Genomic DNA, 17,798 nt, shown 5'->3' on the forward strand with positions numbered 1-17,798 from the left:
AAGAGCCATCTTGTGTGCTGTGGGAGCAGCTGGAAGGCAAGCTGCCTTCTTCTGTTTCAGTTCAGATGCCGCATGTCACCAAGACAGTCACTGTGTTTGCTCTCTTCCAAGGAGATTTATGTTTGTTGTTTCTCCACTTGCTATTTTCCTATATCTGAAATAAGAAGCACCTCAACTGAGAAATTCATGTGCTGCTTTTTGTTTTTTAGAAACACACTTGCAACATTTGCCTTTATTTCAAGAGAAGCAGAATTTGCCCATTCTTCGTATCTCATTAGATACACTCCTCCTCCCCCTTTCTTTATCTGAGAGTTCATTATTAGAGCTTGTCAGAAAATGGAACAAAAAATTGCCAAAAATTGTCCAACTAGCTCAGAGGTGGGCAAACTACAGCTCGCGGGCCACATCCAGCCCACGGGACCATCCTGCCTGGCCTCTGAGCTCCTGGCCGGGAAGGCTAGCCCCCAGCCCCTCCCCTGCTGTCCCCCTGCCCTGCAGTAACACCGCCGCGTGGGCAGCGTGGTTTGCACCCGCCCACCTCCCAAGCTTTCCAATAAGCCTGTCCTGCCACTCTGAGCAGCATGGTAAGGGGGCGGGGGGAGGGTGGGGTTGGATAAGGGGTAGGAGGTCCTGGGGGACAGTCAGGGGACAGGGGGTGGTTGGATGGGGTGGAGGTTCAGGGTGGGGGCGGTCAGGAGACAGGGAGCAAGGGGGCTTGGATAGGGGGTGGGGTCCCGGGGAGGGACAGGGAGCGGGGGGGGGGGGGGGGTTGGATAGGGGGTGGGGTCCTGGGGGGCAGTTAGGGATGGGGATCCCAGGAGGGGGTGGTCAGTGGACAAAGGGGGGGGGTTGGATGGGTCGGGAGTCCCAGGGGGCCTGTCAGGGGGTGGGGCTGTGGATAGGGGGTGGGGCAGTCAGGGGACAGGGAGCAGTGGGGGTTGGATAGGGAGTGGGATCCTGGGGGGCCGGTTAGGGGCTGGGGGTCCCGGGAGGGGGGTGGTCAGGGGACAAGGAGTAGGGGGTTTGGATGGTCGGGAGTTCTGAGGGGGGCAGTCAGGAGGCGGGAAGTGGGAGGGGCGGATGGGAGCGGGGGCCAGGTTGTTTGTGGAGGCACAGCCTTCCCTACCTGGTCCTCAATACCATTTCGCAACCCCGATGTGGCCCTCCATCCACGCTGTTCTTCGTTTCAGTGGAGGAGTATTTAGTTCCAGGAAAAACAAGCAGAGCCTCAGTGATGAAACCCTGGAGTCCTGGGGAGAAAAATCGTACAATAGAGTATCTTGTTCCTTTCCTGTAGAATTTGCATGGCACTCATGGCTGAAAGCACTTTTCAAAACAAGACCTTACCTGAGCTGAGGAGCCCTCTCCATGGCTTATCTATAATATATGGCCAGTAAAATTTTGTTTTAAACAGCATAAAGTCCTGCAATCTCTCCCCTCCTGTTATTCTAGGGCTAGGATCTGAAAGCTTTGCTGATGCTCCTCAGCCTTTACTGGATGCAACAGCACCAAAAGGACAGGATAGAAAGAACTGTTCTTCAACTCTTTCTGGTGTGTCCTCACTAGGAAACAGGTGTGTTCCTAGCCTTGGTATCGGACCAAAAATCACCCAACTGTTTCTGTACTGGGGTCTTGGAGACCCCCTGGTTTGTCAAAATTGTGGGGAAGGGGGATGGATGCATTTAAAACTGACTTTACTGTAACCAGTGAACTATAAAACTATGAACAAGTTAAAACTTTTCTAGAGTCAGCAGCACACGACACAGTATTTGTGCTGGGTCTAACTGACCCCATGATCAAAACTCTTTTTTTTTTTTTTAAAACTACATAAAATACAGGTGTTGGGGTCTAACTGACCCCAAGTATAGACAATGAAAACAGACAGGAACAGCAACAGTATAAAAGGCAGAAACACAACAAAGTGGCAGTAAATATCTTATTGCTTTGAACAAATGGAGCAAATAGTCAACATGTTCTGAATATACAAATTTCTTACACTTTGCATATTTTTATTATTTATTCATTTTCTCTGGAGCAGATGTTGCATCTTCCCCATTTCTTAGGCTCTGGATAAGTACCCAGCATACTCGGAATCTGAGGCAAGGCTGCAATGTTCCTTTCTGCATCATGACAGGTTTCAGAATAGCAGCCATGTTAGTCTGTATTCACAAAAAGAAAAGGAGTACTTGTGGCACCTTAGAGACGAACAAATTTATTTGAGCATAAGCTTTTGTGAGCTACAGCTCACTTCATCGGATGCATCCACTGAATGCATCCGATGAAATTAGCTGTAACTCACAAAAGCTTATGCTCAAATAAATTTGTTCGTCTCCAAGGTGCCACAAGTACTCCTTTTCTTTCTGCATCAGTGATTTCTCACCCACTGAAACTACAATAAAAGCAATGGAGAAAGATTCATATAATCCCATCATAACTGCTGCCTCAAAATAAAAACAATCTGATGCTGGAATACATGCAAAATTAATTTGGGGTCCAACTGACCCCAATACCATTTAAGTGACTTTTTTCACTACACTAAAACCACAACAGGTATGCAGACAAAACCAGTGCTAACATGTTGGTCTCATCACAGTTTGTGAATACGTAAAAGAAGAGACAGTGGTTTGCCTGTCATGATTTATTTAAATGTTTGTATGTGTTTGGGGTCCAAGAGACCTCCAAAGACCCTTGGATGTGTAGTACTTTCATTTTTGCCACTGACTAAAATTGAGGGTTCTAACTGACCTTTTTATAGACTTTGTTTGATACATCAAAACTGCAACCAGCAGCATGATAAAACCAACACGGAAAAAGGGACCTCATCCTACTTTGAGAATAATGTATGAATAGGCCCAGATTTGACACAAAAAATGTTATTTACATTGTTATGCATAGTGTGGTCAGATAGACCCCAAATCACTAGGCGGGTTAACTCGAGTTAGTAAACATGAAGTAAAATCCTAGTGAAGACAAGACAATTTGTAGCTGTCACATGAATTAGCAGGTCATGGTAAACCCTATGCTATGACACAGTTTTAACTTGACCTACTAACCCATTGGAAACTACAAACTGTTTGTCTTCACTGCCTTTTAACCTCATGTTAGCTAACTCGAGTTAAAATGCACACAGGTTCTTTAACGAGCCCCTGCATGGGAAGGCACAGCTAGGGCACGTCCCATTTCCTACGGCATGCACACCACTCTGGAGTATAACCCCAAAATTATACTATCTTGCGCTGCACACAGAACTGTACACTGTAAGCTCATGAAATTGGCCCCCTCCCTCAATGGCGAGAGGAATATACAACAGCTTTTTGCCCCAAGTTATGACTTCCACACACCTTGGTTTTAGACAAAGCAAAAACAAATGTATTAACTACAAAAGATAGATTTTAAGTAATGTGACGGGGCAAGGCCAGATGGCTATAGAAAGGTAGTGGGAGACAGATATATTAGCTCCAGGCTAAACAAATCCCTGGTACCAGGATAAGTGAAATGGCGGCTGCTCCAGGTCAATTAAGACACCTGGGGCCAATTAAGAACTTTCCAGAAGGCAGGGAGAAGGCTAGGTTGATTGGGACACCTGAAGCCAATCAGGGGCTGGCTGAAACTAGTTAAAAGCCTCTCAGTCAGGTGGGTGTGCATGTCATGAGTTGTGGGAGGAAGTTGTGCTGTTGGAGAGACTGAGTAGTACACACCATATCAGGCACAAGGAAGGAGGCCCTGAGGTAAGGATGAAGTGGAGTTTGAGGAAGTGAGGGCTGCTGTGGGGGAAGTAGCCCAGGGAATTGTACATGTCATGTTTCTAAAAGATCAGCTACCATAGCTGATACTATGGGCTGGAGCTTGGAGTAGAGGGTGGGCCCGGGCTCCCCCCCACCCTTTCCCCCCTGATTAATCACTGAGACTGGGAGATAACAGTGACTGTGCAAGGAAGGATAACTTCTCCTCACCTCCCTCGCTGGCTTATGATGAAAATGGCTCAGTAGACTGTGACCCTTGTCTCTAGACAGAGAAGGGTTATGTGGAAGGTCACAGTGAGCCTCTGAGGCTAGCGAAAGCCGCCAGGAAACGTGGAACCCACGGAGTCAAGGACAGAGCTTGTCACAGTAACTATAAGGGATAGCAAACAGATCAAATCAGATTACCTAGCAAATAAACAAAACATGCAAACTAAGCTTAATATACTACATAGACTGGATATGAATAGCAAATTCTCACCCTAAATGACGATGCAAGCAGACTGCAGGATCTTAATGGGCAAGCTGCACTAGCTTACAGCTTGGAAACCCCAGGTGTTCCATTCACAGGCTAAAAATCTCTTTAGCCTGCGTCCAGCACTTCCCCCAGTTCAGTCTTTGTTTCTCAGATGTTTCCAGGAGTCTCTTTGGGTGGGGAGTCACTCACCTGCTTTATATAGCTTTTGCATATGGCGGGAACACTTTGTTTCAAAGCTTGGTTCCCACGCCACTCAACGGAAGAACACTGGAATCCCAAGATGGAGACCAGCACCAGGTGACCTTGTCATGTGTGCTTGTAGTGTCATAGCAATCATGAGTCAGAGGCTGTTTGTAGCATCCTCAGGAAGTCCACCCCCTTACGCCCAGTGGGAGATAAACTTCTTCTAAGTCCTATTGTTTTCTCTAATGGCCCTTTAACCTGAATGGGCTCATCCCAGCCAGCCATCTAGACTGACTGCATGCTGCCTAGTGGGCGTTCCCCAGGTGCAAACACATTTGTAATACAAATATACAAAGACAATATTCTTAACTTCAGATAAAAAAATGATACATGCATACAAATAGGATAATCATATTCAGTAAATCATAACCTTTCCATGATAACTCACATGACACATCCTGTATAAGATACATTATGATTATGTCATAATCATAATAATATCTCTATGAAGAATATGGCATGCAGCATCACATTATATTCCCAAAGAACTTTACCTTGTTCTGTCTAATATAGTAATCTAGCTGAAACATCTTCCTTGGGCTGGTATTTCGTATTTCTCACCTGTTAGTTTGCTCAAGTGCACACAGCCTAGGACTTGAAGATATGAGACCTTAGTGCTTTATCTCAGCTGTGCTATTTATTGTGTGGGTTGCCATGGACAAGTCCTTATGGGTGTGTCTACACAGCAACTAGACACCCATGGCTGGCCCTTGCCAACCAACTGGGTCTCATGGGGTTCGGGCTGCAAGGCTATTTCATTGTTGTGTAGATTTCCAGGCTCTGGCTGTGGCCTGGGCTCTGGACCCTGTGAGGTGATAGTGTCCCAAAGCTCTGGCTCCAGCGTGAGCCCAGAAATCTAAACAGTGATGAAACAGCCCCACAGCCTGAGCCTGTAAGTCCGAGATGGCTGGCATGGGCAAGCTGCGGGTTTTTCTTTGCTTTGTAGACATACCCTTAGAAAACAGCCTTTAGGTCATTGTTTTGTATTGCCATGGAGCAGATTATCTCCTCCCTCATCCCTTCCTCCCATCTCTCCATCATCTGTCAGTCTCCCAGCTCCCTCTGCATCTCTTCTGCCTTTCCTTTTGTAGGGACTCCAGATCCCTTTCCCCATTCTCCCATCTTCTCCATCTTCCTCTCTTCCTTCCAGGTCTCTTCTCCTCTGGGTAGGATGGGGAGGGAGTTGGCAAACATGACAGTTACTGAGATGGAAGTGCCTATGGTCAGGGCTTCTGTGATGGCTGGGACGGGGAAGGAGAGAAGAGGAAAGGATCCACTCTCCTGCCCTAGAGTGTGTGCATGCTATGCAGGTCATGGCCCCACACAGCAAGTCTGCAGAGCGCTGCCTGGGAGCTGAAGGCTCAGCGCCTTCTAGGCTCAGCTGCTGCTATGGTGAATTATGGGCTTGGTCTCTATCAGTTTACTCATTCCCATGTTCATCAGCACGATGCAGGTCACTCCTGGATTGTAACTGACATCTCAGAAAGCACATCTCAGTAAGATGATACCACAGCCCCCTTGACACTACTAGGCCACTCCGGCCTTAACTGGCAGCAGAAAGACCTCTCATGGGATACTGGCCTTTGATGACCCCTCCGTTTCTCATCTGTAGTTAATATAAATAAGCAGGGTATAGTGCAGAAAATAGCTGAGTATTCACCCCCATGTTTGCTTCTTTCCAATTGTGAATTTAGTGCATGAAAAAGAGGGTCTGAAAAGCTGTTTTACCAGGGATACAACAGATTCTGCAATAATGCGAGATGAGTTATTCTTCCGGGTGCTTCTCCGATTCTTCCCAGAGCAGGTTGAGTCACCTATGCAGATCTATTCTAGCATTCCCATTGGTGGATTACATTTAACAAAGATCTTTTCTTTTAAAGTTCTTGACAGGTGTTCGATTTAATTGAGTATTAAAAACAGTTCTAAATTGTGTTTAATTTACACAATAAGTGAAACCTGAGCATTTATCTAGACGACTAGAATAGAATTCATACAAAGTCTTACAGAAAAAAATAGAATAGGCTAGACTTGAATTTCTTATTAAAAAACAAAACAAAACAAAAAAATCCTGCTCGTTTTAAAAACAGCTTTTAGTCTCCTTTAAACAAAGAGAAAAGTAGGGTGACCGTATGTCCAGTTTTGGCCAGAACAGGCCCTTTTTTAAGCCCTGTTCTGGCAATCCTGACTCTTTTTTTTTTTCCAAAAGGAGGCATTTGTGCCATTTTATCTTGCTGACTTGATTTTTTGGTAAGAGCAAACAGGACAGATGCTCACTTTTGGAAAATAAAGTGGGGTGCAGTGCAGAGGGCGCAAGTGGAGATACTAGCCCCACAGAGGGGGGAGGCAGGGTTGGGGGGGGAAGCAGCGTTCCAGCATGCAGGGGCCAGCAGGGTTCCAGTGGCCAGGCAACTGTTACCAGATATGCCTGTTACTTTGGGGTATGCTCATTTATTAGGGTTCCTCTTTGGTGGGGTGGAAGGTTCTGTAATTCTATTAATGCACTGCTTATGTCACTTGTGTGTTCATATAGAGCTCTACTCCTTCCTTCTGCAAGTCCCCTCCCAGTGGAGCTACCCTGCAGGACCTAGGTTCCCCAGGACTGGGTTCCTCCAGCCCTAGAACTAGATGAAAACACACACACAAACACACACAAATATACTAACAGAGCAAGTCTGAGCGGACCGGGTCAATCAGTGCTCTCAAGCTGATCCCCTTATATGTCCCTGTACTCAATGGGCTGGGTTAAGCAGCATCCTCAAGCTGTCACCCTCGTGTGCCTCTGGTCTCAATAGGCTGGGATGAGCAGCACTTTCAGCTGCCCTCCGCCCCCTTTATGTGCCACAGGTTTAACATGTCCCTATCCCCACCTTCTTGTCACAATTGTACCAGTAGTAACCCACTGGATGAGCAAACCCCACAGTATTTTGGGCGCTACAGGGATCTTTAGCTTAGGTAAAAGAAGCGCTGCTGCAGAGTAAATGGGGGAAGCTAAAACCCAAAAGAGTAAAGTGCAGAGAGAGAGAGAGAAGCAACCAGCTTAACCATAAAAGTTATTTATTGAATAATAGTGATAACTACACAAGGAGGGTTAAATCAACAAAACATACATTATTAAAGGTTAATACCTAAGGTAGAAAGGAAAATAAAGAGAGAGAGAAAGAGGGGGATCTCACCCACTCCAGGAGGCTTGAACTGGTCGGGGTTCCCAGATGATGGTGGTAGCTCAGGGTCCTGAGTGCTGGAGACAGGCAGAGCCCCCAGCACAGTCAGTCAGGAGATGGAGTCCCGGTGGAACTGATGCATAGTTTGGATCTAAGCGTCAGAACACTGACTGGAGGGTGAGCAGGGATTTTTGTAGAGAAAATACAATCGTTCAAGAGAGAACATTAGATTTGTTTATAGGTAAACTGATGACTCAAGGGTTTTCTTTAGGCTAGACAATAGGAGCTGATCACTCTTGGCTATGGATGGTGTTTTCTTCCAGGGAGCTCACAATGCAAATAGGCTGCTTCAGTATTTTGGATATCAATCAAGGATTAATTACTAGAATTGGTCTGATAATTGCTGAGCTGGGTGTGTGCAGGCATAGGTTCATTAACATCTGGAGCAGAGATTCCCATGATGCAGTGCGTCCCTGCTTTTCTGGTCCCAGAGTTCAGTGCAGTTCTCTGTTCTTCATTCTTTATGCTAATCCCTGTCCCATCTTTCATGCAGATGAGGCTAGGGGAGTTGTCTCTGTTCTTCATTCTGTATGCTAATGGAGATGTCTTACTCTTGTCATTCTTGTCAGGAGGGGTCAGGTGTGTCTCCCAACGCCCTTCACTGCTCTCTGCCAGCCTTTTTTTCTGATCAGTTTTTGTTCAAGCAGAGACTGGTGGTGGTGGGGTGTCTTTCAAGAGTCAGACAGGCTAGATACTACGCCCTGGTTCCCCCAAAAGACAGAACTGACTGATATCACAACAGCCTCCTGCGGGGGCCAGCAGGGTTCCAAGGACCAGGAAACAGCCTCACGGGGTGGGGGTCATAGGGTTCCAGCAAGCAGGGTTCCAGCCACCGCAACACATTGACAGGGGGGCCTCGGACGAGCAGCTAGGGGTGTCCCATTTTCTCTTTGGGAAATATGGTCACCCTAGAGAAAAGGCACAACCTCTCTTTTCCTTTACATGTAGTCCAAGGGAAAGTTTTCATAGGGAAATCCCGATTTTCCACACCCACCTAGATATTTTCTTTTTCAATTGTTTTTGATAATCTCAACACTTAACTAAAAATGTATATATCACCAAAAACATAAAAGGATCCTTGCCCCCAAAATACTTTACAGTTGAAAAGAGCACCCAGGGAAAACTCTGCAGCTCCACTCAACAAGAATGGGCAGGAAGAAACTTTCACAGGCCAGCAAGTTCCATGGAAACAACAAAAATGCTTCAAGAATGCAATGAAAGGAAATCCAGGCAGAGAAAAGCACCACATTTTTGGTGAGCATAGCATTCTGATAAGCATAACATATGATGAGATAACTGCCTCTGTGAATATGGGGAAAATGGTGGTTTTCTTGAATATTTTTATTAATGATTTGGATGATGGGATGGATTGTACCCTCAGCAAGTTTGCAGATGACACTAAACTGGGGGGAAAAGGTAGATATGACGGCAGGTAGGGATAGGGTCCAGAGTGACCTAGACAAATTGGAGGATTGGGCCAAAAGAAATCTGATGTTCAACAAGGACAAGTGCAGAGTTCTGCACTTAGGAAGGAAGAATCCCATGCAACTCTACAGGCTGGAGACCGACTAGCTAAGCAGCAGCTCTGCAGAAAAGGACCTTGGGACTACAGTGGATGAGAAACTGGATATGAGTCAGCAGTGCACCCTTATTGTAAAGAAGGCCAATGGCATATTGGGCTGTATTAGTAGGAGCATTGCCAGCAGATCAAGGGAAGTGATTATTCCCCTCTATTCGGCACTGGTGAGGCCACATCTGGAGTATTGTGTCCAGTTTTGGTTCCCCCACTGCAGAAGGGATGTGGACAAATTGGAGAGAGTCCAGCGAGGACAACAGAAATTATTAGGGAGCTGGGGCACAGGATTTATGAGGAGAGGCTGAGGGAACTACGATTATTTAGTCTGCAGAAGAGAAGAGTAAGAGGGGATTTGATATCAGCCTTCAACCACCTGAATGGGGGTTCCAAAGAGGATGGAGCTAGGCTGTTCTCAGTGATGGCAGATGACAGAACAAGAAGCAATGGTCTCAAGTTGCAGTGTGGGAGGTCTAGGTTGAATATTAGGAAACACTATTTCACTAGGAGAGTGGTGAAGCACGGGAATGGTTACCTAGAGAGGTGGTGGAATCTCCATCCTTAGAGGTTTTTAAGGCCCGGCTTGACAAAACCTTGGCTGGATGATTTAGTTGGTGTTGGTCCTGCTTTGAGCAGAGAATTAGACTAGATGACCTCCTGTGGTCTCTTCCAACCCTAATATTCTATGATTCTTTTGTTGGTGATGGGAAACTATCCTGACAGAAGGACACTATACACATGTGTCAAGGTTCCTCCCCCACTCTGAACTCTAGGGTACAGATGTGGGGACCTGCATGAAAAACCTCCTAAGCTTATCTTTACCAGCTTAGGTCAAAACTTCCCCAAGGTACAAAATATTCCACCTGTCGTCCTTGGATTGGCCGCTACCACCACCAAACTAATACTGGTTACTGGGGAAGAGCTGTTTGGACGCGTCTTTCCCCCCAAAATACTTCCCAGAACCTTGCACCACACTTCCTGGACAAGGTTTGGTAAAAAGCCTCACCAATTTGCCTAGGTGACTACAGACCCAGACCCTTGGATCTTAAGAACAATGAACAATCCTCCCAACACTTGCACCCCCCCCTTTCCTGGGAAATGTTGGATAAAAAGCCTCACCAATTTGCATAGGTGACCACAGACCCAAACCCTTGGATCTGAGAACAATGAAAAAGCATTCAGTTTTCTTACAAGAAGACTTTTAATAAAAATAGAAGTAAATAGAAATAAAGAAATCCCCCCTGTAAAATCAGGATGGTAGATATCTTACAGGGTAATTAGATTCAAAAACAGAGAGAACCCCTCTAGGCAAAACCTTAAGTTACAAAAAAGACACACAGACAGAAATAGTTATTCTATTCAGCACAATTCTTTTCTCAGCCATTTAAAGAAATCATAATCTAACACATACCTAGCTAGATTACTTACTAAAAGTTCTAAGACTCCATTCCTGGTCTATCCCCGATAAAGACAGACTATAGACAGACGCACAGACCCTTTGTTTCTCTCCCTCCTCCCAGCTTTTGAAAGTATCTTGTCTCCTCATTGGTCATTTTGGTCAGGTGCCAGCGAGGTTACCTTTAGCTTCTTAACCCTTTACAGGTGAGAGGAGCTTTCCCCTAGCCAGGAGGGATTTCAAAGGGGTTTACCCTTCCCTTTATATTTATGACAACATGTAAATAGTTAAATTTGTAGTTCTAAAATTATTTCTTTTCTTTTTGTTTAGGATGGGTTATTGGGTGTCACCATTTTACTGATCAGTAAGATGGACAAAACTCAGTTGGGAGGTGTTATGAGCATGATGACACCTTGATATGGGTTGACTTAAAACTTCTTTAAACCCACATGTGAATCAGTCACGCATTTGAGTCAATTGTAAAACAGAGTTAATGGGTCACACCTAAAACAAAGAGAGCGTGCCCAGAACTAGCACCAGGTGGGTGGAGGGTTTGACTGAGTAGTGTAAAGAGGCATGGGTGGATTGGGGGGATGGGTGTGGGGTGGAGAACAAACAAAAACTGACTGAGAGGACAGGACAACAGGCTGAAGGAATACCTGATAGCATATGGCTGACCCTAGAAGAAACCTGGGGAGAGGGATTTTTTTGAGTTGGGGTGCAGGCTGAAAAGATTACTCTAGTGCTGTGCGCAAAATAAGTTGCTTCCACTTCTGTCAGTCCCTCTGCGTTCAGAGACACAGGACTTATTTGTAAATAAACAAAATTGCATTAAAGAAATCCCTATCTCCAATTTCTACTCCCAGCTGGAACACCCATAGAACCCCAGTCTTTGACTAGATGCTAAAGATAAAAAGGGGCAGCATTTTATCAGTTAAGTTTGCTGCCTTTCAGTTTCATTTAAGTTCTTGTATTACTGGAAAAAAAACAAAACATTTTTTTCAGTCTACCTCCTTTACATCATTATGCGTACCTTTATCATAAGAACATAAAACCACAAGAACAGCCATACTGGGTCAGATCAATGGTCCCTTTAGCCCACTATCCTGTCTTTCAACAGTGGCCAATGCCAGATGCTTTCGAAGAAATGAACAAAACAGGACAGGTGGTGTTTCTCAAATGCAGGCACTGTGGCCACATGTAGCCATCAGGGGGTTTTCCTGCAGCCACAACAGCCTCCTGGACAGAGATGGGGGAGGGGGCAAAGCAGCACCAAAGGGCAGGCTTCAGCCAGAGACTCCAGCGGGGAGCTTCAGCCTCACAGGCTCCCCCCAACCTTCAGCTGGAGGCTCCAGCGACAGGCTTAACCCCCCTCCCCTCCTTTGGCTGCATGCTTCAGCCTCTGTTTCTTCCCCACTCCCACCTTCAGAGCTCCAAGCTCCAGGCTTGAGCCTCCCCCACCCCAGATCCAGCGGTGGCTCTCCAACTCTGGGTTTCAGCTCAGGGTGGAGGGGCTTCAGCAGGGCTGACCTTGACCATGGTCAAGAAGCAAGGATCAGGGTGAGCCTGGGGTGCGAGGCTGCAGAAGGGAGCTCGGGGCAATGCAGAGGAGGGAAGCAGTGGGGGTCAGAGGTGATGGGCGGGGGACCAGGGAGGCAGCAGAGTCCAAGGACACCAAAATACAACTGTACATTATTTTTATTGTCCTAAAAAAAACCTCTATATAAATAAATTACAATGATATATGCATATTTACTTGTTTTTTTCTAAAGTTAATTACTTTTTAGGAAAATTTGTCAGAGTGGCCACCAGCAAGAGTTGTGCAAAATGTGCAAAGTGTAAAAACTTTGTATGTTTAGTATCAGAGGGGTAGCCGTTTTAGTCTATATCCAACAAATTTATTTGGGCATAAGCTTTCGTGAGTAAAAAAACCACTTCTTCAGATGCATGGAGTGAAAATTACAGATGCAAGCATTATTATACTGACACATGAAGAGAAGAAAAAAGGAGTACTTGTGGCACCTTAGAAACTAACAAATTTATTAGAGCATAAGCTTTCGTGAGCTACAGCTCACTTCATCAGATGCATACAGTGTATGAGTTTTTTCAATAGATTCCCACTCCATACGGCTAAATTCAGTGCCTTGCATAATGACAGGTTTCAGAGTAGCAGCCGTTTTAGTCTGTAGCCATAAAAAGAAAAGGAGCTGTAGCTCATGAAAGCTTATGCTCTAATAAATTTGTTCGTCTCTAAGGTGCCACAAGTACTCCTTTTCTTTGTACAGATACAGACTAACACAGCTGCTACTCTGAAGAGAAGAGAGTTACCTTACAAGTGGAGAACCAGTGTTGACAGGGCCAATTCAATTCAATCAGTGTCACTAAAATAGATATGGGGACAGAGTACTCTACTCTAGTGACACCATCAGAGTACCCAACCACACCAGCATGGACTCATTCACCTGCACATCGAATAATGTGATATACCCCATCATGTGCCAGCAATGCTCCTCTGCCATGTACATTGGCCAAACCTGACAGTCTCTACATAAAAAAATCAATGGACACAAATCAGACATCATGACTGGTAATATACAAAAGACAGTAGAACACTTCAATCTCCCTGGACACTCTATAACAGATTTAAAAGTAGCCATACTTCAACAAAAGAACTTCAAAAACAGACTTCCAAGAGAAACTGCAGAACTAAAATTCATTTGGAAATTATAACACCATTAATTTGGGCTTGAATAGGGAGTAGGAGTGGCTGGTTCACCACAAAAGCAACCTTTCCCTCTCTTGGTATTGACCCCTCCTTCTCAATTATTGGGAGTGGATCTCATCCACCCTGACTGAATTAGCCGAGTCAGCACAGGTTCTCCACTTGTAAGGTAACTCCCTTCTCTTCATGTGTCAGTATAATAATGCCTGCCTCTGTAATTTTCACTCCGTGCAACTGAAGAAGTGGGTTTTTTACCCACAAAAGCTTATGCCCAAATAAATTTGTTAGTCATTAAAATGGCACTAGACTCCTTGTTGATTTTGAGTGTTTAGAACACATGTTGCCTATTTACTCCATTTGTTCTTAAGCAGCAGGCCATTTATTGCTACACTGCTGCATCAGTGCCTTTTATACTGTTGCTTTCTATTTTCATGGTCCATACTTAGGGGTCTACTGAATTCATGGCCATGACAAATCACCTCATGGACTGTGAAATCTAGTCTCCTCCATTAAATGATGTATCCCCTGTGAAATCTGCTCTCCAGAGGCCCAGCTCTGAAAGCCGTGGTGCCCCGCAGCACAGAAGGGGACCACACCATACAAGGCTTGCATCAGAGCTGGGCCCCGGCCAGCAGCCAGTGCTCTCTTGCCCCCCCCCAGCTCCAAGCAGGGCGGCTACCAGCAGCGGCGGTATGCCAATATGCCGATACTGTGCCCCCTCATCGGCTTGTGATTCGCTTCTGGGGTCCTGGCCCCTCGCTCGGGAAAGGCTGTGGAGAAATTACACATTTCGTGGGCTGGTCATGGCATAGATAGCAAATTTCACAGCCCTGAACTTCGCCCCGGGGGAGGCGGGGGGTGCGCGCCGGCCCTGCCCCGGCAGAAACACCGCGGGGGCCACCAGGGACGGGGTGACAGCGGAGTCCAGTTTAAATGCCCCCCCCCCGCGTGCTCCCCCCCCCGCGTGCTCCCCCCCCACCGGGGCACAGCGGGGTCTCCAGGAGCCCCACAAGGAGACGGCGCGCGGGGGGGGGGGGGGGCTGCGCGCCCGCCCCGCCCAGCAGGACCGGGAGCCCCGCCCCCCCCGCGCGCAGGGATCGCGTTACACCCCGGCCGGCAAGTGACGTGACGTGACTCCGGCCCCGAGCGCAGCCCCTGCACGCGTGACAACGGCTCGGCGACGTCACCTCCTGCGCCCCCGCGACATCGTCTTTACCCCGCCCACGCTGCGCTCGGGCCAGCTCGGTCACGTGCGCTGCGAGCACGCGGCGCGGAGCCGAGGGAGCGAGCGAGCGAATCCTGTGACTCCAGGAAAGGGGGCGGGGCTCTGGGCGTCACCGCCTCGGGCCGGAGTGGGGAAAAGCCCGGCGCGGCTTGAAAGGCCAGCCCGGGTTGTCCCCGCTGCGCGCGCCGCGGGGCCGGCCCCTCTTTCCCTCCGGGCCGCAAGCGCGGGCACTGCCGCCTCCTTACCGGTCCTGGCCGCCCCCCTCCCGCCACAGGAGCGGAGACCCAGCCGGGGGGGTGGGGCGCGGGGCGACCAGAGGCAGGGCACGGCTTGCGGGCGGGGCGGCTCCCTGGTGCTGCGGGGCAGAGACCTGCCGCAGGCTGAGTGTCTGAGCTGAGAGAGGCTTGTCCTGGGCCGCCCAGCCCAGCCTGTGACTAGTGGGGTTGGGGCCAAGGTAGAGAGACCAGCTGCCCCTATTTTATAGGGACAGCCCTGCCATTGGGGCTTTGTCTTATACAGGCACCTGTCCCAGGTTTTCCACACTTGCTCGCTCCTCAGCCTCTGGTAAGCACTGAGGTTTCCTGTCTGCTAGTCCCATGGGCAAACTGCCTGGTGAGAGAGTGATAGCACCACTCCCCCTTGAGCTGTGTTTCTGTGTTTATTGGCCCTTTTAAAGGAGGCAAAGCTTTGTGGGAACATAGTAACTGAGAGAAACCAAGGTGAGACTTGATCTCAGCAACAGGACATCCTGGAAGGCAGGGATAGGGTCCAGAGTGACCTAGACAAATTGGAGGATTGGGTCAAAAGAAATCTGATGAGGTTCAACAAGGACAAGTGCAGAGTCCTGCATTTATGATGGAAGAATCTCATGCACCGCTACAGACTGAGGACCGACTGGCTAAGCGGGAGTTCTGCAGAAACGGAACTGGGGATTACAGTGGACGAGAAGCTGGATATAAGTCAGCAGTGTGCCCTTGTTGCCAATGGCATATTGGGCTGTATTAGTGGGAGCACTGCCAGCAGATTCAGAGAAGTGATTATCTCCCTGTATTCAGCACTGGTGAGGCCACACCTGGAGTATTGTGTCCAGTTGTGGACCCCACCACACCCCACTACAGAAGGGATGTGGACAAATTGGAGAGAGTCCAGCAGAGGGCAACGGAAATGATTGGGGGCTGGGGCACATGACTTACGCGGAGAGGCTGGGGGAACTGGGGTTATTTAGCCTGCAGAAGACAAGAGTGAGGGGGGATTTAATAGCCTTCATCTACCTGAAGGGGGGTTCCAAAGAGGATGGAGCTGGGCTGTTCTCCCTGGTGGCAGATGACACAACAAGAAGCAATGGTCTCAAGTTGCAGTGTGGGAGGTCTAGGTTGGATATTAGGAAACACTTTACTAGGAGCATAGCGAAGCACTGGAATGGGTTACCTTGGAAGGTGGTGGAGGTTTTTAAGGCCTGGCTTGACAAAGCCTTAGCTGGGATGATTTAGTTGGGGATTGGTCCTGCTTTGAGCAGGGAATTGGAGTAGATGACCTCCTGAGGTCTCTTCCAACCCTAATATTCTATAATTCTATGATTCAGGTGGGATAAAAATAGTAATAACTGGTAAGTGAGCAGAACAACGTCAGAACGTCAGAGCATCATCCACAATAAACGTAACCCCAAAGGACCAGGCTTTCAGCATGCCTCCTTAATTTGCACCTTTGAAATGTGTCAGCACATCCTGTTTGCAAATGTATAGACACAGCTAAGGTAGCCCTACTGCCTTGTTAAGCAGTTTGTAATTAATTCCAAGTAAACTTACACAGGGCTAAGTGCAGTGGTGATGTAAGCTACAACTGTGGTATCAATACTGTGTATAGGCCACATAGCAGTGTAACTTGCATTGATCTGATGCTCAAGGGGAGTGTAATTTGTTACATTTTATTGTATCACTGTCTGATATGATTGGCCTTGCTTTGCTCAGTTACCCATCTATACCCCTTTCTAACACCTTTAGTTGTTCCCTTCCTCACTCCTCTCTCTTTGCTCAACTCTAATTTAAATTATCAGAATAAATCTAGGAATCCATTTTCAGTAGAGCAATCATCTCTCATTAAATTTCATTCCAAAGTGGATCAACACCACCACCTTATGATTGTTGGCAAAATAATCCAAGCAAAGGTGGATAAAATGGTGCACGGAGAACAGCAAGAAACTGATCTCTGCAAAGCAGGGGCTTTCTTCTGACTCATTCCAGCAGCAGCTTTCCCTGGCCTGCTTCTCCTCTTTTTTGTCCCCTCATTAGATGACATTCTTCATTACTTGGTGTGCTGGCCTGCAGCCTTTCTGCATCCCTCTGCGTGATTGACTCATCTGCATGTCAAACCACCTTTACTGAAGCAATCCCTTTACCTGCTCCAGTCCCACTGTTCGGATTCAGCTCTCCACTCCAAGGCCTACAGGAAAACTCCCTCAAGAGACCACCTAACTACTCCAACAGACTCTCCTGCCACATTCCTTGGAAGGAAGAATAATTCTGTAGTTAAGAAACAGGAATAAGAGTCAGGACAGCTGGGTTCTAATCCAAATTCTGCCACAGATTCCCATTGTGACTGTGTGCAAGTCGCTATGCCTCAGTTTCTCCATCTTTTAAGTATGGGACATTCCTCACACTTGGGGGGTGTTTGTTTATTAGCGCAGCATTTCACAAATTTTGGAAAGATGTACTCCTCTTCAGGGTAATGGAAACAAGTACAAACACCTTCGACACAACCATGTATTGTAAAAGGCCTACCCAAAATGAGCATAGCTGTTAGAGGGCTTATTCCTTCACCTGCTTACTTCCCTGGTCCTTCTCGCATGAACAGAGAGCAACAATATCTGAAGTCCAAAGGTGCAAACTATTTGATGTTATTGAGGTGAACTTCCAGCAAGCAATGATTCCACTTTCCTTCCTTAGTATCCACCTTCCCAGCTCCGATACCACAGAGCCTTGCCTGTGTAAGCAGAGTCAGGATGAGCTCCACCCTGACATCTGGTGGTGAGTTGTGGCAATTTGTGGAAAAGACTTCAGGGGCTGATCTCATTTGCATAGGCAAACCCACCCTGTCTAGCATGAGCCCATAGCTGCCCAAATGGTCACTTAGGCTGCTGTGGGATCCCTGGTTTCTCTGTTATTGGGGCAGGAAGAATAAATTGTTATTATCCTGATTATGTG

This window comes from Lepidochelys kempii, chromosome 1, assembly GCF_965140265.1.
Source record: "Lepidochelys kempii isolate rLepKem1 chromosome 1, rLepKem1.hap2, whole genome shotgun sequence".
NCBI lineage: Eukaryota > Metazoa > Chordata > Testudines > Cheloniidae > Lepidochelys > Lepidochelys kempii.